Genomic DNA, 25,625 nt, shown 5'->3' with positions numbered 1-25,625 from the left:
AGTTGAGCTATAGGAAGCCAAGTAGATAATGTTGTGGTTGGAAAGTCATGGGAAGTATTAGCTGAGGTCATCACTGTTGGCCAGGAGTGATGACTGAAGTAGGATGTAAGAGGAAATTCTGTTAAGAATCGAACTGGCCTTAGAGAAATATGCAATAATCCTGCTAACAAAAAACCAAAGGAGATTAAAAATGTAGCTTTTTAAAGAAGGTCAAACCAAGTTCTGTAATATCCAGAATAAACCTAGAAAATGCTGGAGAAGCTCAGCAGGCCGGGCAGCACACTTGGACAGAGAAACAGAGTTAGCGTTTCGAGGCCAATGTAACGTCTTCAAACCTCTTCCAGTGTGCTGACAAATCAGCGTGCTCTGTAAAAACCTAATCTCCGTCAAAGACTCTGTCTTAATGGCTAGAAAATGCATCCACAGACGAATCATATAATGCAGATAAAAAAGCAAGACTATTACTTACAAAGATGGTTGTTCATAAAACCAGACTGTCAAATATAAGGCATTAATGGGGAAGGAAGGTTAAGGAGGTAGGGGGTAGTGGATGGAACCTCTCACATGGCCAGGCAAAGAAATATAAAAATGCAAAGATGACTGCATAAGACAGATTTGCAATTAATGCTCATTTGATTGTGCTCAGGTTAAAGTGGAATCTTTATTCCTTCTGCATCACTGTATCCATCACAGCCCTAATTTTGAGCAGTTGGATTTAATCAGAACATCCACGGAGTCAACGGCAGCTTCAGCTAAATAGCAGCCCTGAAGAAGTTCATTAAGATTAACACTGAAAATATGTAGAGAAATTATAAAAATGCCCACAAGTCACAGTAAATTACTTTGCAGAAGCCTTGCTATCCAACACTCACCCCTCCCCTTAACCAGGGACCTCACAAATATGTCTTGTTTTCAAACACGTTGCAGAAATCGACTAATGCTCACGGGCTGCCTTCTTCTGTACTGACGTTATGTCGATCCCATTAAATGTTGCATTTGTTAATGGAGTTCAATTTGTGTTTTGAATGATCGTTTTAAAAAGAAAGTTTGTAAAAGGATCAGATGGTAGAGCAATGAGATGGATATTGGCTAGTTCTGGACTGTCACTTCAATCATGTACAGACTGAACGGTTTCCCCCCACCCCTCTCCCTCTTTCTCTCTGCTGTTAAGCCTGCAGCAATGAGGAGGCTTGGCAGGTGTAAGTTGGTAGTGAAAACAGTAGTGTTGTTTAGCAGTGAACAGTAAGAAAAAGAAGTAAACATGCTTCATCAGAGCACAAATTATAGGAATTTGAGGACATGCTAATTGACATTGACCGTAATTGGTTATAAGGTCATGATTTGGAGAGGCCGGTGTTGGACTGGGGTGTACAAAGTTAAAAATCACACAACACCAGGTTATAGTCCAACAGGTTTAATTGGAATCACACTAGCGTTCGGAGCAACGCTCCTTCATCAGGTGATTGTGACCACAATCACCTGATGAAGGAGCGTCGCTCTGAAAGCTAGTGTGCTTCCAATTAAACCTATTGGACTATAACCTGGTGTTGTGTGATTTTTAACCTGGTTATAAGGTGACAGTCTCATTCTCAAGTTAGATAGATGTAGGTGGTACATCAAACAGTACAGCACAGGAACAGACCCTTTGGCCCACAATGTTGTGCTGAACATGAACCCAAATTAATTTATCCTATCTGCCTGTCCATGATCCATATCCCTTCATTCCTTGCACATTCATGTATTTATCTAAAAACTCCTTAAACACCCCTAATCATATCTGACCACACTCCTACCACTCTCTGTGTAGAAAAAACTTGCCCCCTCCTAACTCCTTCGAATTTCCCCCTCTAGCCTTAAATGCATGCCTCTTAGTTTTAAACATTTCAACTCTGGGGCAGAAGATTCTGACTCAAACCCTATCTGTGACTCTGTTAATTTTATTGACTTCTATCAGGTCTTTCCTCAGCCTCCTCAGAAAACAACCCTTGTTTGTCCAGCCTCTCCTTCATAGTCCATATCCTGTAATCCAGGCAGCAGCCTTTTATACTTCTGTACCCGCTCCGAAGCCTCCACATTCTTCCTGTAGTGTGGTGACCAGAATTGAGCCAAAGTCTTATAAAGCTGCAACATAACTTCCTGACTCTTGTACTTTGACCAAGAAAGGCAAGCATGCCATATGCCTTTTTTTACCAGCTTATCTACTTGTGTGGCCACTTCCAGGGAGCTATGGACCCTTTCTGTTTTCTTGTCTACAAAAGCATCAAAATTCTCCCACTCACCCCCATTATGGAATTCATAAAGGATCCAGGGGGTCTTGCTCCTATTACTCCACCCAGGTAAAGTGGCACAAGCTCAAGGCGTGCCTTTCACTGCGACTTATCACTTTTGTCTTTAATGAGCTACAATGAAATCAAGATCTGCAGTGCGTCAATTTGGAATCTGTTATTGCCAAGTAGACCTCTGACCTCACTGCGTACCGATGTTAACCTGATACAGCCTTATGAACCTCCTCCCCATCGATGCAGAATGCCCTGTTCGTCAGATTCTCTGGTGGACGGTGAATCCCATTGTCTCATCATCCATGGTCAAGTCTTCGGCCATTGATGCATCATGTTTGGGTATTCCTGTCCCAAATACTCCATATCCCTTTCCTCCTAAAAATGCACCCCAACCAAGTTTTTGATCACACTGTTAGAATCCCTTATGAGAGATGTTCATTATTCATTATATTTGATATTAACTTTTTGCCTTTGATTACTAAAGGAGTTACTTGCAGAAAGCAGTTAGAGAGCGACTCTCCCCTTGCTGGAGGTGGTACAAAGGGCAATAATTCAGCGAGCTGTCCATGGGGGCAAGGGAATACTCGCTCCTTTCTTGCCACTTCAGAAATTAAACTCTGCATAAAAAGGTCCACATGCGAACATCATAATATGCTACCCAAGGTCCTTAACTGGTCAACCAATGGTCACTTAAGGACCTCAACTTGCCACTGGCCCAATTGCCTGCCTTTACAGGAAAGATGAAAAGTGGCTGACTTCCCAACTGGTAAATCAAATTTGCCCCGGATTACTGTGTGCAGATTTGGTCTCTTTACTTCAGAAGGAATGTACTGGCACTGGAGGGAGTGCAGAGGAGCTTCACTCGGTAGATTCTGGAGTTGAGGGGGTCGGCTTCTGAGGAGAGGCTGAGTATATTGGGATTGTATCCACTGGAATTCAGAAGTGGGGGGGGGGGGGGGGGGGGGGAGGGGATCTTATAGAAACATATAACATCATGAAGGGAATCGATAAAGTAGAAATAGGATGTTTCCACTGGTAGGTGAGACAAGGACAAGAGGGTATGGCCTCAAGGTTAGAGGAAGCAGGTTTAGAACTCAATTGAGAACGAACTTCTTCACCCAGAAGGTTGTTAACCTATGGAATTCCTTGAGGAGAGAGTGAGGTCTGCAGATGCTGGAGATCAGAGCTGAAAATGTGTTGCTGGAAGAGTGCAGCAGGTCAGGCAGCATCCAAAGAAGCAGGAGAATCGACGTTTCGGGCATAAGCCTGAAGAAGGGATTATGCCCGAAACGCCGATTCTCCAGCATCTTGGATGCTGCCTGACCTGCTGCGCTTTTCCAGCAACACATTTTCAGTATGGAATTCCTTGCCCAGGGATGTAGTTGACACTACTTCAGTAGTTGCTTTTAAATCTAAGGTAGATATCTTTTTGAAAAAAAAATTAATTCAGGGATATGGTGAAAATTCGGGTTAAGTGGAGCTGAGTCCATAAAAAAGGTTAGCCATGATCTTATTGAGTGGCAGAGCAGGCTCGAAAGGCCAGGCGGCCTACTCCTGCTCCTGCTCCTAGTTCTTATGTTCCAATCTGGAGCAAGGTCAGAGTGCAAGGAGGGTCTGCAGGAAGCTACACCCAAGTCCTTTGCCTCTGACCTCAACTTGCAACTGCTGCCAAAATAATTACCTGCTCACCAGTACAGGTCTTCATGACCTGCTCAGCCTGTGCATCCCGCTCCCAATGTTTGCCAGTTTCTGATTGAACTTCAGAGTCAAGGCTCCTGCTAGTCAGCACGTTTAAGTATCTAATTTGGTGCTTGGCCAGCTTTCTTAGTGGTGCGGGTTGTGAGTTGATTGTCCCAGAAATTGCCTTCTCACAGATAGCACCAAATCCCTGTCTACCTCCTTAAATTGGTAAGATTTCAGCTAAAGCCAGAAGTATAGGGAATGCATGGTGGTTAGCACTGCTGCCTCACAGCACCAGGGACCCAGGTCCAATTCCACCCTCGGGTGTCTGCATGGGGTTTCCTCCGGGAGCTCCGGTTTCCTCCCACAATCAATGATGTGCAGATTAGAGTGGATTGGCCATGCTAAATTGTCCCATACTGTCCAAGGATGTGTGGATTAGCCATGGGAATTGTGGTGGTGGGGGAGGGTCTGGTTGTGAGCTTTTTGGAGGGTTGGTGTAGCCCCAATGGGCCAAATGGCCTCTTTCTGCACTGTAAGGATTCCAAGATCCGTGTTAAGTGTAGTCCCTTATTCCTGGAACCATTTTAACACAAGTCTTTTCTCCACCCTTTTAAAGTTTTCGCATCTTGCCTGAAGAGTTTGGCATAATTTCATGGAGTACCACAAAAATTTGTAAGTTAAAAACATCCGCTGCCCCACCTCTGACTTGGCTTTTATCTGATGGCACCTTTCAGAGGCTATGTAAACATGAGATGTTGTTGTTTGTATTGTATACGTCAGTAACATCACACCATTATTAATTAGCCTCATGTCTCCTGCTGTCATTGTTGATGTTGTCCAAAATGTTCATGATAGGTCATTTCAATTATACATAGGGGAGCTGTCAATTTGTCACACGCTTAATTGATGAAACAGAAGTTTGGCCTTTTCCTCAATATTATAAATCATAATGTAAATGACATTTCATTACTGCTATTCCGTTTCACAGTTTTTTAATAAGATGATTCAAACATTATTTCCACTCGACTCCCTCTCAAGAAGTTGCCCTTTTTATTTTCTTCCCATCGCTTGTCGGGGTACTATGTCTTTGTGGTGCTTAGTGTAGGAACTACAAGAAAGTGCTTAGTGACGTGGTGCAAAGATAACAACCTATCCCTCAATGCCAGCAAAACCAAAGAGCTGATCATCGACTTCAGGAATCAAGGAGAAGGGCACATCAGTGCAGCTGAGGTGGAGAGGGTGAAGAACATCAACTTTCTAGGTGTGACGATCACCAACAATCTGTCCTGGTCCATCCCACATTGATGCGACAGTCAAGCAGGCACAACAACACCTCTTCCTCAGGAGGATAAGGAAGTTCGGCACATCCATAAGGAGCCTCACTAACGTTTATAGAAGCATTCTCTCTGCCTCCATCATGGGTTGGTATGGCAACTGCCCTGCCCAGGATTAAGAAACTACGGAGTTACGAACACAGCCCAGTCCATCACACAACTCAGCCTTCCATCCATTGACTCCACCTACACTTCCCACTGCCTCGGGAAGGCAGCCAACATCAAAGACCCCTCCCACCCCGGTTATAATTTCTTACAACCTCTCCCATCAGGGAGAAGATAGAAGAGCTTGAACACACTTACCAACAGGTTCGACAACAGTTTCTTCCTCACTGTTATCAGACTTCTGAATGGACATCTCAAATTTCAAATCTAGATTACTTACAGTGTGGAAACAGGCCCTTCGGCCCAACAAGTCCACACCGACCCGCCAAAGTGCAACCCACCCATACCCCTACATTTACCCCTTACCTAACACTTGGAGCTAATTTTGTGACAAACATTAATGGCCAGCAGTATCTGAATTGACAATGTTCCACCTTCATTTCTTTTCGGGTGAAGAAAGGGACTCCGATCCTGCCAGCTGGTATTGATTTGGAGAAACCTTGGTCCTTCTAAATTACTACAATGCATTTGCCAAATGTTTTTGCGTGCTCATTAATCAGTGAATAAATATATTACAGGTTTGACTGTGTAATATTAATGATGTGACTTAAATCTCACAGTCTTCATGTTGGGCGTCTGCAATTTATTGTTCAGATTTTGTTTCTGTTGTTTATGTGATTAATAACAGTCCCAGTTATGCATTACATAGTTCCCAAGAACTGACTCTCCTTGCATCTCTCAATCTCTGGCTCTCGTCAGTATTAGATTCCTCCCAGGGCTGTAATTTATTTGCTAATCATGGTAAGCCACAATTTAAGAAAGGTGGGAAGAAAAAGCCAGGTAACGTTAGACCGATGAGCCTGATCAGTGGTGGGCAAGTTGTTGGAGAGAGTCCTGAGGGACAGGATGTACATGTATTTGGAAAGGCAAGGAATGACTAGGGATAGTCAACATTGCTTTGTGCGTGGGAAATCCTGTCTCACTAACTTGAGTTTTTTTTGAAGAAGTAACAAAGAGGATTGATGATGGCAGGGTGGTGGACGTGATCTATGTGGACTTCAGTAAGGCATTCAACAAGGTTTCTCGTGGTAGATTGGTTATTGAGGTTAGATCACAGAATTCAGGGAGAACTAGCCATTTGGATACAGAACAGACTCGAAGGTAGAAGAGAGTGGTGATGGAAGGGTGCTCTTCAGACTGGAGGTCTGTGACCAGTGGTGTGCCACAAGGATCGGAGCTGAGTCCACTGCTTTTCATCATTTATATAAATAGTTTGGATGTGAACATAAGACATATTTTAGATTAGATTAGATTAAATTACTTACAATGTGGAAACAGGCCCTTCGGCCCAACAAGTCCACACCGACCCACCGAAGCACAACCCACCCGTACCCCTACATTTACCCCTTGCCTAATACTACGGGCCATTTAGCATGGCCAATTCACCTGACCCGCACATCTTTGGATTGTGGGAGGAAACCGGAGCATCCGGAGGAAACCCACGCAGACACGGGGAGAACGTGCAAACTCCACACAGTCAGTCACCTGAGGCAGGAATTGAACCCGGGTCTCTGGCGCTGTGAGGCAGCAGTGCTAACCACTGTGCCGCCATATGATTAGTAAGTTTGCAGATGACACCAAAATTGGAAGTGTAGTGGACAGCAAAGAAGGTTACCTCAGAGAACAACAGGATCTTGATTAGATGGGCCAGTGGACTGAGAAATGGCAGATGGAATTTAAATTAGGTAAATGTGAGATGCTGCATTTTGGAAAAGCAAATCAGTGCACAACTTATACACTTAATGGTAAGGTCCTAGGGAGTGTTGCTGAACAAAGAGACCTTGGAGTGCAGGTTCATAGTTCCTTGAAGTGGAGTTGCAGGTAGATAGGATAGTGAAGAAGGCATTTGGTATGCTTTCCTTTATTGGTCAGAGTATTGAGTACAGGAGTTGGGAGGTCATGTTGTGACTATACAGGACATTGGTTAGGCCACTTTTGAAATACTGCATTCAATTCTGGTTTCCCTGCTATAGGAAAAATGTTGTGAAACTTGAGAGGCTTCAAAAAAGATTTCCAAGGATGTTGCCAGGGTTGGAGGGTTTGAGCTACAGGGAGAGGCTGAACAGGCTGGGGCTGTTTTCCCTGGAGCGTCGGAGGCTGAGGGGTGACCTTATAGAGGTTTATAAAATCATGAGGGGCATGGATAGGATGAATAGCCAAGGTCTTTTCCCTGGAGTGGAGGAGTCCAGAATTAGAGGGCATAGGTTTAAGGTAAGAGGGGAAAGATTTAAAAGGCCCTAAGGGGCAACTTTTTCATGGTGCGTGTCTGGAACGAGCTGCCAGAGGAATTGGTGGAGGCTGGTACAATGACAATTTAAAACACATCAGGATGGGGTACACGAACAGGAAGGGTTTAGAGGGATATGGGCCAAATGCTGTCAAATGGGACTAGATTATGTTCAGATATCTGGTCAGCACGGACGAGTTGAAATGAGGGGACTTTTCGTGCTTAAAACTCTATAATGCTTTTTTTTAAATTGTAAAAAGTGGAGGTCTGAGCTTTTAGATGATGATCAGGAATCCAGATTGAAAAGCTGAACAGATGCCCCTGAGTAAATCAGAAAGTAGAGCTGGGGTGATGCCAAGTCTGAGCTTTGAAAGCTGGTGGATTGTAAAAGGAGAGAAAGACTGAAAGAGGTGAAAGGTTCAAACATTTTAAGAGAAAGTAAGATACATAAAAAGATTTCATAGCTCCATTTGGATGACAGAAATTAACCTCGAGTTAATTACCTTTCAGAGAATCTGTTTCATGCAAGGATGAAAAAGTAGCATTCTTATGAGGTCAATCGATTTTTTATTTCTTGTGTTAAAACAACACTTTTAAAACATTGATAAATCAAGCGAGAACCAACTCAACTTTATGTCCGGCATTAAATTAACTGTAATGATTTGTTATCCTTGACTTGCTGTTCTCAAGGTCCCACTACCTAACCCTCTCGGTTATCAATCACAGTAGATTTCTCTAAATCCAACCTCAAATGCAATTGGCTTGACCATAGATCTGACCATAGAGCATTTAAAAAGAATAGGGAGGGGGGAAAAAGAAGAGGAGGTGTAGCACTACTAATCAGAGAGGGTATCACAGCTACAGAAGCTTCCATTGTTGAGGAAAATCTGCCTCCCGAGTCAGTATGGGTGGAAATTAGGAACAGTAAGGGAGCAGTCACCTCATTAGGGGTTTACCACAGCCCCCCCCCCCAATAGCAGCAGGGAGATTGAAGAAAGCATAGGTCGGCAGATTTTGGAAAAGTGTGGATGTAGTAGGGTTGTTGTAATGGGTGACTTTAACTTTCCCAATATTGATTGGAACCTCCTTTGAGCAGAAGATTTGAATGGAGCTGTTTTTGTAAGGTGTGTTCAGGAGGGTTTCCTAACTCAGTACGTTGACAGGCCGACGAGGGGAGAGGCCATTCCAGTCTTAGTGCTCGGAAACGAGCCGGGCAGGTATCAGATCTTGTGGTGGGAGAGCATTTTGGTGATGGTGACCACAACTGGCTCACATTCTACATAGCTATGGAGAAGGAGAGGATTAGGCAGAATGGGAGGATATTTAATTGGGAAGAGGAAACTATGATACGATTAGACATGAGTTAGGAAGCATGGACTGGGAGCAATTGTTCCATGGTAAAGGCACTATGGACATGTGGAGACTGTTTAAGAACAGTTGTTGGAGTGATGAATAAATATGTCCCTCTGAGACAGGCAAGAAGGGGTAAGATAAAGGAACCTTGGATGACGAGAGCGGTGGAGCGTCTCGTCAAAAGGAAGAAGGTAGCTTACATAAGGTGGAGGAAGCTAGGGTCAAGCTCAGCTCTAGAGGATTACAGGCAGATGAGGAAGGAGCTCAAAAATGGTCTGAGGAGAGCCAGGAGAGGGCACGAGAAAGGCTTGGCAGAACGGATTGGGGAGAATCTAAAGGCATTTTACACTTGTGTGAGGAATAAGAGAATGGTCAAAGAAAGAGTAGGGCCAATCAGGGATAGCATAGGGAACTTGTGTATGGAGTCTGAAGAGGGAGGGGAAGCCCTAAATGAGTTTTTTGCTTCTGTGTTCTTACGAAAGAAACGAACTTTGTAGTGAATGAAACCTTTGAAGAGCAGGTGAGCATGCTGGAATGGATAGAGATAGAGGAAGCTGATGTGCTGAAAATTTTGTCATACATTAAGATTGACAAGTCGCCAGGCCTGGACCAGATTTGCCCCCGGCTGCTTTGGGAAACAAGAAATGCAATTGCTTCGCCATTTGCGAAGATCTTTGTATCCTCCCTCTCCACTGGAGTCGTACCCGAGGACTGGAGGGAGGCAAATGTAATTCCTCTCTTCAAGAAAGGAAATAGGGAAATCCCCGGCAATTACAGACCAATCAGTCTCATGTCTGTCGTCTGCAAGGTGTTAGAAAGGATTCTGAGGGATAGGATTTATGACCATCTGGAAGAGCATGGCTTGATTAAATACAGTCAGCATGGTTTTGTGAGGGGCAGGTCATGCCTCACAGACCTTATCGAGTTCTTTGAGGATGTTACTAGACAAGTGGATGAGGGTCGAGTGGTGAATGTGGTGTATATGGACTTCAGCAAAGCACTTGATAAGGTTCCCCATGGTAGGCTCATTCAGAAGGTCAGGAGGAACGGAATACAGGGGAACTTAGCTGTCTGGATACAGAATTGGCTGGCCAACAGAAGATAACGAGTGGTAGTAGAAGGAAAATAATCTGCCTGGAAGTCAGTGGTGAGTGGTGTTCCACAGGGCTGTCCTTGGGCCTTTACTGTTTGTAATTTATATTAATGACTTGGATGAGGGGACTGAAGGATGGGTCAGCAAGTTTGCAGACGACACAAAGGTTGGAGGTGGCGTTGACAGTATAGAGGGCTGTTGTAGGCTGCAGCGGGACATTGACAGGATGCAGAGATGGGCTGAGAAGTGGCAGATGGAGCTCAACCTGGATAAATGCGAGGTGATGCATTTTGGAAGGTCGAATTTGAAAGCTGAGTACAGGATTAAGGATAGGATTCTTGGCAGAGTGGACGAACAGAGGGATCTTGGTGTGCAGGTACATAGATCCCTTAAAATGGCCACCCAAGTGGAAAGGGTTGTTAAGAAAGCATATGGTGTTTTGGCTTTCATTAACGGGGATTGAGTTTAAGAGTCGTGAAATCTTGTTGCAGTTCTATAAAACTTTGGTTAGACCGCACTTGGAATACTGCGTCCAGTTCTGGTCGCCCTATTATAGGAAAGATGTGGATGCTTTGGAGAGGGTTCAGAGGAGATTTACCAGGATGCTGCCTGGACTGGAGGGCTTATCTTATGAAGAGAGGTTGACTGAGCTCGGACTTTCTTCATTGGAGAAAAGGAGGAGGAGATGGGACCTAATTGAGGTATACAAGATAATGAGAGGCATAGATAGAGTCGATAGCAAGAGACTATTTCCCAGGGCAGAAATGGCTAACACGAGGGGTCATAGTTTTCAGCTGGTTGGAGGAAAGTATAGAGGAGATGTCAGAGGCAGGTTCTTTACACAGAGAGTTGTGAGAGCATGGAATGCGTTGCCAGCAGCAGTTGTGGAGGCAAGGTCATTGGGGACATTAAAGAGACTGCTGGACAGGCATATGGTCACAGAAATGTGAGGGTGCATACATGAGGATCAGTGGTCGGCACAACATCGTGGGCTGAAGGGCCTGTTCTGTGCTGTACTGTTCTATGTCCTCTTGAGAAATGATTCAAATCAAATTGGTGAAAGCTCAACCCAGAGGGTGGGATGGAAAAATTGAAGGGAATATTTGTACTTGTACAACATCGTTCAAAAACTCAGGGAAATGCTTTACAGCCACATAAGCACCTTCTGAATTGTGGCCACTACTGTAATGAAGGAATTATAATGACACAACTCAATTAGAGTTTTAAAATGACAAAGGCAAATATGTGTCCTGATGAAGGGCTTTTGCCTGAAACGTTGCTTTTCCAGCAACGCACTGTTGACTCATCTCCGGCATCTGCAGTCCTCACTTTCGCCTAGAGGCAGATATGTACTGACAACAAAAAATACTGCAAATCACAGTGGGTCAGGCAGCGTCCATGGGGAGAGAGCAAGCGAATATTTCCAGTGTTGATGACTCGTCATCAGAGCTCCAGTGGAGAGGGCAGCATTTATGCAATAGCATGTGAGGGTGAAGTGCGGGGGAGAAAGGATGGTGATCGTGCCAATTAAGCGAATCAAATGTGAGAATGGCAGAACAGTGGTGTGTCTAAGTGCCAAACAAGAAAGAACAGACAGTCCCACTGGGACGAGGGGAGGAGAGACTGGACATGGTGACAGAGAATGTAACAAGTAAGGCTGAAAGAAAGGAAAGGAATGGGAGTGGGTTCACAATCTGAATGTGTGGAGCACAATACTAAGTCAAGAAATTTATACAGTGCCTCGTGTGAAGATGAGATGTTGTTCCTCCAGTTTGCACTGTGATTAATTGAAGCATCACAGCATGCCAATGACAGGGAGGTAGGCATGTAAGCAAAATGCTGTGTTAAAATGATGGCATAGGGAAAGTTGGGGCAAATATGTAGGTAGGGAATGGCTTGGGTGGTAAGATGTAAAATCCTATTTAAGGGTAAGATAGTGGTGTATTGGAAATGTCACTGGAGTAGTAATCCAGACCTCTAGGGTAATGTTCTGGTGGGCCATGGGTTAGAATCCCACAATGGCAAATGGTGAAATTTTAATTCAACTCTAGCTTATTGGAAGCATTGAAATTGTTAAAAAAACTTAGCTGATTTTTATGCCCTTCAGGGAAGGAAATCTGCCATCCTTACCTGGACTGTCCTACTTGTGACTCCAGACTCTCAACAATGTAGTTGACTCATAACTGCCCTCTGAAATTGTCCACTTCAAAAGAAATTTGGCATCAGTCTTCCAAGTGACACTTACATCCCGTGAATGGATCAAAAAATTCTAATTCAATCACAATGTGAACTTACTTAACATCCTGAGAAGTTATCATAGAATCCCTATAGAGTGGAAGCAGGCCATTTGGCCCATTGAGCCCACACCGACCCTCTGAGAAGCATCCCGCCCAGAGCCACCCCCTAATTTATCCCTGTATTTCCAATGGCTCACCCACCTGGCCTACACATCCCTGGACACGATGAGCAATTTAGCACGGCCAATCCACCCTAGCCTGCACATTTTGGGACTGTGGGAGGAAACTGGGGCACCTGGAGGAAATCCCACACAGATACCTGAGGCTGGAATCGAAGCCTCGTCCCTGGAGCAGCAGTGATAACCACGGGGTCAATGTGCCTTTAAAGAGGCATGTCATATGGTGAGTAGAAGGTCAGGGTTAGGAATACAGCTGAGAAAGGTGACTTGAGATATTGTTCAGTTCAGTGTCCCTGACATTTTAAACACCAACTTGAGCCATTCTTAAAATTACAGTGATTTGAAATTCAAATCTGAGTTTTACTTTTGAGAGTGACTCACTCTAGTTCGTACTGATCAGGTCCAATTACAATCTCTGATTACAGCTTCAGACGATAATGAATCCTTTCAAATCTCATCTGAAAATAAATCAACAAAATGATAGAGGATTAACTGAGTCATGGCATCAGAGCATGAAGAGACAGAGGTCGGATAAAGGTGGAAATGGCCTGATTAGTCTCAACCATTATTGAGACGTTTTTGCCTATTCAACTCTGAGTACCAAGATCGCTAAATGTTCAGACAAGATTGCAGACAATGCATTTCTGTTTAATGTAGATGTGTAGATGGATTTGGAAGTTGTGGCAGGGAGTCCTTCTCTGACTGGTCAACTGAGCATCATCTCTGAAATTTTCTGACAGAAGGATTTTTAAGTACAGACAGCATGTATACTTCTCCATCCTTGCAGTGAACACACACTGATAATGTTCAGAAAAAAATAATTCCTGATAACAAAGGCACCGACTTTCAGGCTGCCTCCATTACATTCAAGATGTTTTTTTTCTATCTATAGTAAGGTCTCTTGTAGCTGAATGAATATTCAGACTGTCATTGTGTAGATCAGTAATGGATTGTACTGTTTCCAAGTTGGACTAGATTTCCCACAGGACTATGTCTTCAATTTGCTACCAGCCATGTGAGGCTAGAGCAGGCAGCCTGGTTTCCGAGGACAAGTTCAGGCAATGTACAAAGTCCCTGATTTGAACCTTGCATGGTCTGTGGCATTTCAGAAGAACTGAATCTTTGCTCAGCCTTATTCCATCCTCATGCATCAGCCATGCATGTGGATTCACATGCTGACTTTGCAAATGCAGAATCAGCTCTGGAGGGGAGCAAGTTTCCAAAAAGCAGGTGAAATATTTAGGTACTTAAGATAGTTGCTTTGATTACAAATCACACCCAAAGCTGCTACTCTCTCAGTCTTCCTTTACTCATAACAAAAAAAAATCCAATTGAATGTGGACTGAAAGAGCCATCAGGTTCATGACCTAAACAATGACTGCTCCTATACAAATTCATCTCTCTAGTTAATGCTGAATAGAACATAGAATATAGAAAAGAACAGCACAGAACAGGTCCTTTGGTCCATGATGTGCTGAGATTTAATCCTAATGTAAAATATAGTAACTTAAGCTACGAACCCCACAACTCACTGCTATCCCTGTGCATGTCCAGCAGTCACTTAATTGTCCCCAATGACTCTGCTTCCACCACCACAGCTGGTAACACATTCCATACATTCACAATTCCCTGCGTAAAGAACCTACCTCTGAAGTCTCCTTTGTACTTTCCTCCTAATATCTTCAAACTATGACTTCTCGTACCAATCAATCCTGCCCTGGGGAAAAGTCTCTGGCTATTGACTTTATCTATTCCTCTCATTATTTTGTACACCTCGATCAGGTCTCCTCTCTTCCTCCTCCTCTCCAGAGAGAAAAGTCTGAATCTTTAGAAATGTTTTGCCCTGGAAACCTCAGACATTGAACATATTTAAGACTGAGATTGCTAGATCTCTATACATGTCAAACATCAAGGAATATGATGATAGTGCAGGAAAATTATGTTGACATAGGATATCAGCCTCGAGGTCTCTGAATGTTGCAGCGGGCTTGAAGGGCTGAATGGCCTACTGGTTTTCATGTTCTTACACAGACTTGTGTTGAATTTACACAGACACCAGCGATTCAGACCAAAATTTTTTTAGTACATATTTTGGTGCTCCACACAAGCCTCCCAACCTCCATCTAATCTCAATATATTTAGAGTCACAGCATGTAAACAGTCCCTTCAGTCCATGCCGACCAGATATCCCAATCCAATCTAGTCCCACCTGCCAGCACCTGGCCCATATCCCTCCAAACCCTTCCTATTCATCTACCCATCCAGATGCCTTTTAAGTATTGCAATTGTACCAGCCTCTACCACTTCCTCTGGCAGCTCATTCCATACATGCACCATCCTCTGTGTGAAAAGGTTGCCCCATGGGTCTCTTTTATATCTTTCCCCTCTCACCCTAAACCTATGCCCTCTAGTTCTGGACACCCCCACCCCAAGACAAAGGCCTTGTTTATCTATTGCCCTTAATGACTTTATGAACTTCTATATGCTCACCCCTCAGCCTCCGACGCTCCAGGGAAAACAGCCCCAGCCTGTTCAGCCTCTCCCTGTAGCTCAAACCCTCCAACCCTGGCAACATCCTTGTAAATCTTTTCTGAACCCTTTTATTTTTCACAACATCCTTCCTGTCGGAAGGAGACCAGAATTGCACGCGACATTCCAAAAGTGGTCTTACCAATGTCCTGTACAGGCACAACATGACCTCCCAATCCTATATTCAATATACTGACCAATAAAAGAAAGCATACCAAATGCCTTCTTCACTGTCCTATCTACCTGCGACTCCAGTTTCAAGGAGCTATGAATCTACACTTCAAGGTCTCTTTGTTCAGCAACACTCCCTAGGACCTTACCATTAAGTGTATAAGTTCTGCTAAGATTTGCTTTCCCAAAATGCAACACCTCACATTTATCTGAATTAAACTCCATTTGCCACTTCTCACTCCATTGGCCCATCTGGTCAAGATCCTGATGTAATCTAAGGTAACCTTTGCTGTCCACTACACCTCCAATTTTGGTGTCATCTGCAAACCTACTAACTATACCTCCTACGTTCACATCCAAATCATTTATATAAATGACGAAAGGAAGTGGACCCAGCACCGATCCTTGTGGCACTCCACTGGTCACAGGCCTCCAGTCTGAAAAACAACCCTCCACCACCGCCCTCTGTCTTCTACCTTTGAGCCAGTTCTGTATCCAAATGGCTAGTTCTCCCTGTATTCCATGAGATTTAACCTTGCTAACCAGTCTCCCAAGGGGAGAACCTTGTCAAACGCCTGACTGAAATCCATATAGATCACATCTACAGCTCTGCCCTCATCAATCCTCTTTGTTACTTCTTCAAAAAACTCAAGTTGTGACAGGATTTCCCACGCCCAAAACCATGTTGACTAATCCTAATCAGTCCTCGTCTTTCCAAATACATGTACATCCTGTCCCTCAGGATTCCCTCCAACAACTTGCCCACCACTGACATCAGGCTTTCTAGCTTGTCCTTACCACACTTCTTAGTGTACCACATTAGCCAACCTCCAGTCTTTTGGCACCTCACCTGTGACTATCGATGATACAAATATCTCAGCAAGGGGCCTAGCAATCACTTCCCTATTTTCCTACAGAATTCTAGGGTTCACCTGATCAGGTCCTGGGGATTTATCCATCTTTATGCATTTCAAGATATCCAGCACTTCCTCCTCTGTAATATTTGTTCTCTTTCGTTTTTATTCTCTTATTTGGCCTCCCCATAAATGCATCTACACCAATTATCTCAAGCAATCCCTGCGCTAGCATGTTCCATATTTGCACCTATCTTTGGATAAAGATGTTTCTCTTGAATTCCCTTGTGAAAGTATGAGTGATTGTCTTATATTAGTTCCGGTCTTAGCCACACGAACTTGGAAATAGGAATAGATCATTTAGCGCCTCAAGCTTGCTTTAATATTGAGAAAAATCTTTTCTATGAATAACCTCATGAACCTAGGGGCAGCATGATGGCTCAGTGTTCAGCACTACTGCCTCACTGCACCAGGGACCCAAGTTCAATTCTACCCTCGGGTGACTGTCTGTGTGGAGTTTGCACATTCTCCCCAAGTCTGCGTGGGTTTCCTTCGGATGTTCCATTTTTCTCCCAGTCCAAAGATGTGCAGGTCAAGTGGATTAGCCATGTCAAATGAAGAGTTACAGAGATAGGTTGGGTCTGAGTGGGACAGCCTTTGAAGGGTAATGTGGATTTGATGGGCCAAATGACCTACTTCCACACTATAGGGATTCCATGATCCTATTTATAATTTTAAAGACTTCTATCACATCACTTCTTAAGTCCCTTTTCTAGAGAACAAATCCTTGGCTTGTTCAGTCTTTCAGACAGACATAACCTCTCAGTGCTGGTACCAAAACATTTTTTGAATGTTCTCCAGTACTTCTACATTCTATGGAGAAAGTGAAGACTGCAAATGCTGGTGTACCAGAGTTGAAAAATGTGATGCTGGAAAAACACAGCAGGCCAAGCAGATCTGAGGAGCAAGAGAATCGACGTTTCAGGCATAAGCCCTTCTTCAGGAATCCTGATTGGCTTATGCCTGAAACGTTGATTCTCCTGCTCCTCGGATGCTGCCTGGCCTGCTGTGTTTTTCCAGCACCACATTTTTCATCCTTCTGTGCTATGGCAACTAGGACTGTTCACCATACCTACTCCAAGTATCATCTAATCAAAATCATAAAGGTATCTAACTCACCTTCTTGGCAGTTCAATTCCACCCCTCTCGAAACATGCTTTGTTTGCTCTAAGCTATTGTTTTAGTTAACATTTATTAGATTGTAGGAATGTGAACAAGAGGTTCCCGTTTTGGCCCTTGCGCCTGTGACACTACTTGCTGCATACAAATCCTATTTTCTAGTCCTTTCCCTAAGTTCAAGGGTTTGAAAATTGGGACTTACTTCTGCAAAGCTTTCTTCAGTCTTTTTTCAATCCCTTGATGGTGAAACAGAAGAACCATCTCTTTCAAAATCACAGTCCACCCACACATTTATCCACTGTGAAAACAGAAATGGAACTGAAGTCAATCTTTTGGACATAAACATACTGAAATTTAGCATATTTCATGGATTAAACATGTAAGAAGTCCTTCCCCAGAAAGCTGCAACTGGTCACCCACAGGTTATGGGCAAACATCAGAATGCCATCTCATTTTGTCAACTCGAGAGGCCATTTCTGTTACATAACAAGGACAAATGCCGTTTAAAATCATTTCTGCTTTCATCGAAATACATTAAATCATTGTGAAGTGTTTATTGCGAAAGGCACATAAGCACTCAAAACACTTAAGTGCTTCCAATTTACCTCTCAATATTCCAATTCAACTACCCATTATGCATCCAATACTGTAGAATGGCTGCACCAGAACCAACAGGCGTGCATGGGGATGCTGCATCAGTACACATCAGTTGTTGCTCTTCACCCTTGGAAATTGTCTCAGCCTGCTCCTGCCCCACCGAACACATCTCTGCATACCTCAACATGGTCCTGTCCCCCTTAGTCCAAGAACTCCCCACCTACATTTGGGACACTAACCACGCCCTCCACCTCCTCCATGATTTTCGCTTCCCCGGTCCCCAACGCCTTCACCATGGACATCCAGTCCCTGTACACCTCCATCCCCATCACGAAGGACTCAAAGCCCTCCGCTTCTTCTTTTCCCGCCGCACCAACCAGTACCCTTCCACTGACACCCTCCTTCGACGACTGAACTGGTCTTCACCCTGAACAACTTCTCTTTTCAATCCTCCCACTTCCTCCAAACCAAAGGAGTAGCCATGGGCACCCGCATGGGCCCCTGCTACTCCTGCCTCTTCGTAGGATATGTGGAACAGTCCATCTTCTGCAGCTACACTGGCACACCCCCCCCACCTTTTCCTCTGCTACATCGATGACTATTGGCACTGCCTCATGCTCCCACGAGGAGGTTGAACAGTTCATCCCCTTTACCAACACCTTCCACCCCCACCTCAAATTTACCTGGACCATCTCAGACTCCTCCCTCCCCTTCCTAGACCTCTCCATTTCTATCTCGGGCGACTGAATCAACATGGACATTTACTATAAACCGACCGACTCCCACACCTACCTAGACTACACCTCCTCCCACCCTGCCCCCTGTAAAAACACCATGCCATATTCCCAATTCCTTGGTCTCTGCCGCATCTGCTCCCAGGAGGACCAGTTCCAATACTGAACAACCCAGATGGTCTCCTTCTTCAAAGACTGCAATTTCCCCCCAGACGTGATCGATGATGCTCTCCACCGCATCTCCTCCACTTCCTGCTCCTCCGCCCTTGAGCCCCGCCCCTCCAACCACCACCAGGACAAAACCCTACTGGTCCTCACATACCACCCCACCAACCTCCATATACATTGTATCATCCGTTGTCATTTCCGCCAACTCCAAATTGACCCCACCACCAGGGGTATATTTCCCTCCCCTCCCCAATCAGCATTCCGAAAAGACCACTCCGTCCGTGACTCCGTCAGGTCCACACCCCCTACCAACCCAACCTCCACTCCCGGCACCTTTCCCTGCAACTGCAAGAAATGCAAAACTTGCGCTCACACCTCCCCCCTCACTTCCCTCCAAGGCCCCAAGGGATCCTTCCATATCCGCCACAAATTCACCTGCACCTCCACACACATCATTTACTGCATCCGCTGCACCCGATGTGGCCTCCTCTATATTGGGGAGACAGGCCGCCTACTTGCGGAACGTTTCAGAGAACACCTCTGGGACACCCGGACCAACCAACCAACCCAACCCAACCATCCTGTGGCTCAACACTTCAACTCCCCCTCCCACTCCGCCAAGGACATGCAGGTCCTTGGACTCCTCCATCGCCAGACCACAGCAATTCGATGGCTGGAGGAAGAGCGCCTCATCTTCCGCCTAGGAACCCTCCAACCACAAGGGATGAACTCAGATTTCTCCAGCTTCCTCATTTCCCCTCCCCCCACCTTGTCTCAGTCCCAACCGTCGAACTCAGCACCGCCTTCCTAACCTGCAATCTTCTTCCTGACCTCTCCACCCCCCACATCGGCCTATCACCCTCACCTTAACCTCCTTCCACCTATCGCATTTCCAATGCCCCTCCCCCCTACCTTTTATCTTAGCCTGCTTGGCACACTTTCCTCATTCCTGAAGAAGGGCTCATGCCCGAAACGTCGATTCTCCTGCTCCTTGGATGCTGCCTGACGTACTGCGCTTTTCCAGCAACACATTTTCAACTCTCCATGGAAATTGTCACCTTTGCCACATTTTCCACAAGATGCCCGACTTGTTCAGTCTTTCATTTAGGTATAACTTATCAGTTCTGGTACACCAGTCATTCTTTTTTGCAACTTCTTCCACCCCCCCCACCAATATTTCATGTAACCATGCCTCATCTTTTGTTTCTTTTTGCATCACCAACCTCATTCTTACCTTGTGCCATCATTTGTTGCATTGTTTAGTGATCGTTGCCTTATGTCGCTGACCTTCCCCATTGCTCTTACTCCCTGTTATCTCTTTCCTTAGCTCTCTGTTTACTGTAGGTGGATTGAGCTTACAGTGCAGAAACAGGTCATTTGGTCCAACACATTGATGTTTATGTTCCCTGTGGGTTTCTGGCTCCCTCTCCTCATCCCACCCTGAAAACATATCCTCAAGGAGCAAATTACTGCAGATCCTGGAATCTGTACTGAAAACAAAAAATGCTGGAAATCACAGCGGGTCAGGCAGCATCCATGGAGAGAGAGAGAGCAAGGTAGCATTTTAATTCTATATTACTCTTCATCAGAGCATCAGTTGAGTTAGAATATTCGGAGGTAAGTTCGAAGTGCTTAAGTGTTTTTCATATTTTGCTTTCAAACATATCCTCCTGTCCCTTTTTCCCTCATGTATTTCTCGATATTTTCCCTGTTCAGACACGTTATGATACTCCTATGTGGCAGGTGGGACTTGAACCCAGGCCCTCTGGCTCAGTGGTAAGGTCACTACTACTTGAATAATTTGTTCAAATGTGTCATGATGCATCACTGGGGCAGGTGGGATTCAAACCCAGGCTTTCCTGGTTCAAAGGGAAGGACACTGCCAAAGTGCCACAATAGCCCCTCCTCAAATGGGGTGGCACGGTGGCTCAGTGGTTAGCACTGCTGCCTCACAGCGTCAGAGACCTGGGTTCAATTCCTGCCTCAGGCAACTGACTGTGTGGAGTTTGCACATTCTCCCCGTGTCTGCGTGGGTTTCCTCCAGATGCTCCGGTTTCCTTCCACAGTCACAAAGATGTGCAGTTTAGGTGAATTGGCTCTGCTAAATTACCCGTAGTGTTAGGTGCATCATTCAGGGTGAATGTAGTGGAATAGGTTTGGGTGGGTTGCTCTTCGGAGGGTCGGTGTAGACTTGTTGGGCCGAAGGGCCTATTTCCACACTGTAGGGAATCTAAACTAATGTTCTTCTCCAGCTTCCCCTTTAATATGTCAGCTGTGATTTCCAGTTCTCATGGAAGAGAATAAAAACTTGCATTTATTTAGTAACCTCTCACAACCAACAGATGTCCTGAAGAGCGTTGAAGCTAATGAAGTAGCAATCGCTTTTGGAGGAAACGCTGAAGTTTACTGAATTCAAACATTTCTTTATCTCCCACCTACCTGATCTATTAAGTCTTTTCTAGCACTTCCCACTTTTTTTTCAAATATCCCTTAATGTCTATGAATACATTTGATCACTGCATGTTTGTCACATATTGAGCGTTCTGAAAGCAAAACATTGAAGTTAATATTCTGCCTTGACCTTATCATACCATTTATTACTTTATGTCCTCAGCGAGATTACACTTATCAACACATTGTCAAATTTCTTGAAAATATTTTCTTAGAGAATCATGAGATTTTACAGGCACATTGCGTCTGTTCCTGCCTTCGAAAAGATTGTCCAAATCCTCTGCATATTCCCTTCATCTTTCAAAATATTTCACATCTTCCTTCTTTAAGATGCTACAGGTTCAGGTTCCATCACTTTGTTGGGTAAAGCAATCCTCTGAATGAAAACAAAACAAATCCCAATCTCTCCGTTTTTTAAAAAGGTGATTAAATTTAAATCCTTGAGTAACTGACTCCATCTGTTGACATACCGTAGTGATTGGAACGATGTGGACTTTGCTGACCACGAGATCCTTGATTGGGGTTAACCTGAGCCAATCAGTAAAGCCTACCTGAGCAGTATAAACGTGAGATTCAGGTGTCTTTTTTACAGTGTGGTTTATGCAGTGTTTCTCATTTGATTGCATTGTCTTGTCTGTGTTTGTTACTGTTATGTTTGTTTTTAAATGAAAGTGGGATTTGAGGTTTGTCCTCATCTCCCTGAAAACTGGTTGAACAGTGGGATCTGGGGTTTGGCTTTGCTGTCCATTCCCTTGTACATAGTATTTTTTTTGTGAACTGCTGCTTCTGTTTATTAAACAGTACAAAATACAGTTGACAATAATGTCAAAAAAATCATTATTTTGCACGTGGTGTTTTTATCGAGTTCTGCACACGTGTGTGCGCTCTCTCTCTTACACACACACGGGTGCTGTGGGGAAAAAAAACACTACCACTGTAGTGCAGTAGTGCAGGGAGATAAAAAAATACAGAAGATGAGAATCTCCTCAGTTCAGGTGACTCATTCTAAGCTGGATGGCCACAGGCAGTGAACTGTGCTCTAGTAAATAAAGGGTGATTTGATGATGGAAACCGGCCTTTGTGTGTAGTTATTTCACATTCATTTTTCTCATCTTCCCCATGAGAAGAAAAATTACAGACCTCTCACCTCTTCACCCATGTGCTAATTTCTACTTTCATTTTCATAAATCTCTTTATTTTAGTGAGGGTTGTAGTACCATAAAGTTAGAGTCCAGAAACTTGCCACAATACTGTAAGTACGGTGTGACCAATGATCTATACAGGTTTTACATATACATGCTACTTTTGAAGTCTATACTAAAACTACAGAGCCAAATGATCCCACATACGTTTTGCACTTTATCCACCCAGATTTGTGTCCTTAATTCTAAAGCTGCAGTTTTTCAAACCATTTTTCTTAATCTAAGTCCTCTAATTACTAACCTCCTACTGGGAAATGTTGTTTCACACCAGATTCTTTACAGTTCTCTGTCCAAGGGCAGGGCTGACGTCCAGTGCCAAGACCTTCATTACGGGTAGGACAAGGAGGCATGTCCTGCATCAATTCCAATCAGAATGACGATCAAACCCCTGGCACTGACCTGGTTTAGGTCACAGCAGCTATCTAGCAACTGAGTCAACCTGCTCCCCCCAGAGAGTCTGATTTTATGTGAGGACTTGATGATACTTTTCTTCTTTAACATAACCTGGCTAACCAGAAAACTCTCCCTATCTACTTAATCAAACCCCTGCATATCCCTCCCTTTAACCTTCTGTTTTAAGGAGGTCAAGTCTAGTTAATTTATAGAGTCTGACAGCATGGAAATAGACCCTTCAGTTCAACTAGTCCATGCTGACCATATTCCCAAGCTAATTTAGTCTCACTTACATCCATTTGGCCCATATCCCTCCAAACCTTTCCTATTCATGTACTTATCCAAATGTCTTTTAAATGCTGCGAGTGTATCTGCATCCACCACTTCCCCTGGAAGTTCATTCCACACACAAAACCACTCTGTGTAAAAAGGTTGCCCCTCATGTCTTTTTTAAATCTCTCCCCCTCAACACTTATACCGCCTAGTTTTGAACTCCCCAACCTTGTTATTCACCTTATCTATGCCCCTCATGTTTTTATAAACCTCTGTAAGGTCACCCCTCAACCTCCAACAGTCCAGTGAAGAAAGTCCGAGTCTATTGAACCTATTTTGATAACTCAAATTCTCTATTCCTGTCAACAACATAGTATATCTTTTCTGAACACTCTCCAAGCGACCACAACTGCACACAGTACTCCAGAAGAAGCCTCACCATGACATCCCAACTCAAAGGTCTGAGCAATGAAGACAAGCATGCTAAATGCCTTCTTAACCACCCTGTCTATCCGTGATGTAAATTTCGAAGAATTATTTACACCTGAACCCCCAGGTTTTACCAGATTGATTCCTGGGATAAAGGGAAAGAGACTGAGCAGAGTACGCCAATATTCTATGGATTTCTCCAAAGGTTAGATTATCTAATTGAAATATACAAACCTCAAAGAGGAAGGACAGGCCAGGTGGTGGGAGAAACCAGTGTCCCAGTCTCAGGCTAATGTATTGGTAATTTAGGACTGAAATAATAAATTTCTTTCTAATTGTTTTCCCCAAGGAGCTGTGAATGCTTAGTCAGTGAATATATTCAAGCCCGGAGATATTGAGTATTTTTGAATGCTGAAGAAATCAAGGCAGAGAAGTGGTGATAGTGCAGAAAATGGTAGCTGAAAAAGAGGATCAGCAATCATCTTACTGAATAGGCTCGAGGGGCCAAATGGCCTACTCATGTTTCATAGAATTCTTAATAGTGCAGGATGTTTCTGATGTTATGCAATCCTTTCAAGTATCTGAAATTCCTGAATATTAATGCCATCTTTGACAAATTAAATAAGTGGTCAAATATATGGCAGATGGAGTTTAACATGGGTAAATGTGAGCTGATTCACTTTGTTAACAACAATGGGAAGGCAGATCATTACCTGAACGGTGATAGATTGGGAAAGCAGAGAGGTGCAACAAGACCTGGGTGTCCATGCACACGAGTCCTGAAAGTAAGCATTGTGTCATGAAGAAGGCAAATGGCATGTTGGCCTTCATGAGAGGTTTTGAATACAGCAGGGATGTCTTGCTGCAACCATACAGTGCATTGATAAGACACCTTGATTATTGTGTGCAGTTACAGTCTCCTTAACTGAGGAAGGATGTTTTGGCCATTGGGGTGTAAAGGTTTACCAGACTGATTCCTGGGATGGCAGGACTGATGTGTGGGGAGACACTGGATCGCTTAGGACGATATTCACTAGAGTTTATAAGATGGGGGGGGGGGGGGGGTTAGGTTGTGCGATCTCATGGGAACTGATAAAATTCTAACAGGACTAGCCAGGGTATATGCAGGAAGGATTTTCTCAATGACCAGGGAGTCCACAATTAGAGATCACAGTCTAAAATTAAGGGTTGGCCATTTTAGGACTGAGATGAGAAATTTCTTCAGCCAGAATGGTGAGTCTGTGGAATTCTCTGCCATTGGAAACTGCTGAGGCCAAAACTTTAAAGACTTTCAAGAAAGGAATAGATAGGTTCTTAGGACAAAAATTATCAAATGATATGGGGAGAAAGCAGGAACAGGGATCTGAGCTGGATGATCGTATTGAATGATGGGAGCAGGCTCAAACGGCCCACATATACCCCTATAATTCTGTATTTGTTTCTATCAACCTGCATTCTCTATATCGTTCCTAATGTATAGTGCACAGAATACTCCAGCTGTGAAGAGGAGTCGTATCAAACTCAAAACATTAAGTTTCTGTCTCCACAGATGCTGCTACACACCCTAAATTCCCCCAGCACTCTCATCTCCAGTATCCACAGGATCTAATCAGTGATTTACTGTGTAAAAGTTAGCACTAACCCCTTGTCTTGGTATTCTGTGTGCTAAGTTGTAAGGGTGGAAACATTATACCATAATTATTATAGATGAGACAGTCATTTGGACAGAACAGCGGCAAATAGAATTTAATCCAGAAAATCTTGAGAAAATGCATTTTGGGAGCTAAGGTAACTTTCTAGGGATCTATCATTCATTGTGGTAGGTCCCTAGAAAGTTCTGAGGTACTCTGGATCCTTGAAGGCAATAGGACAGATGGATAAGTGCTTAAGAAGGCATATGGCATAGCTGTCCTTATTAGTCGAGGTACACTTACAGGAAGGATTTTATTGCACTCGAGAGAGTTCAAAGGAATTACACCTGAGCTGGACCGTTTTAGTTATGAAGAGAGACTAGACAAGCTGAAGAGCAAAAATAATTATGGGGTTACTTGAGTAGAAGAGTCAATAACCAGACAGAACAGATTTAAGGCAAAGC

The 25,625-nt window shown here is 44.0% G+C and overlaps 1 protein-coding gene across 1 annotated transcript in view; it reads left to right on the top strand.

Moving 5' to 3' along the window:
* LOC132836361 (RNA-binding protein 4-like) overlaps positions 1–25,625 on the top strand; it is a 135,454-nt gene that overhangs the window by 71,210 nt on the left and 38,619 nt on the right. The window lies entirely within an intron of this gene.

This window comes from Hemiscyllium ocellatum, chromosome 46 (genome assembly GCF_020745735.1).
Source record: "Hemiscyllium ocellatum isolate sHemOce1 chromosome 46, sHemOce1.pat.X.cur, whole genome shotgun sequence".
NCBI lineage: Eukaryota > Metazoa > Chordata > Chondrichthyes > Orectolobiformes > Hemiscylliidae > Hemiscyllium > Hemiscyllium ocellatum.
Note: the sequence above shows the minus strand (reverse complement) of the source record. Positions and strands in the feature narration are given on the sequence as shown.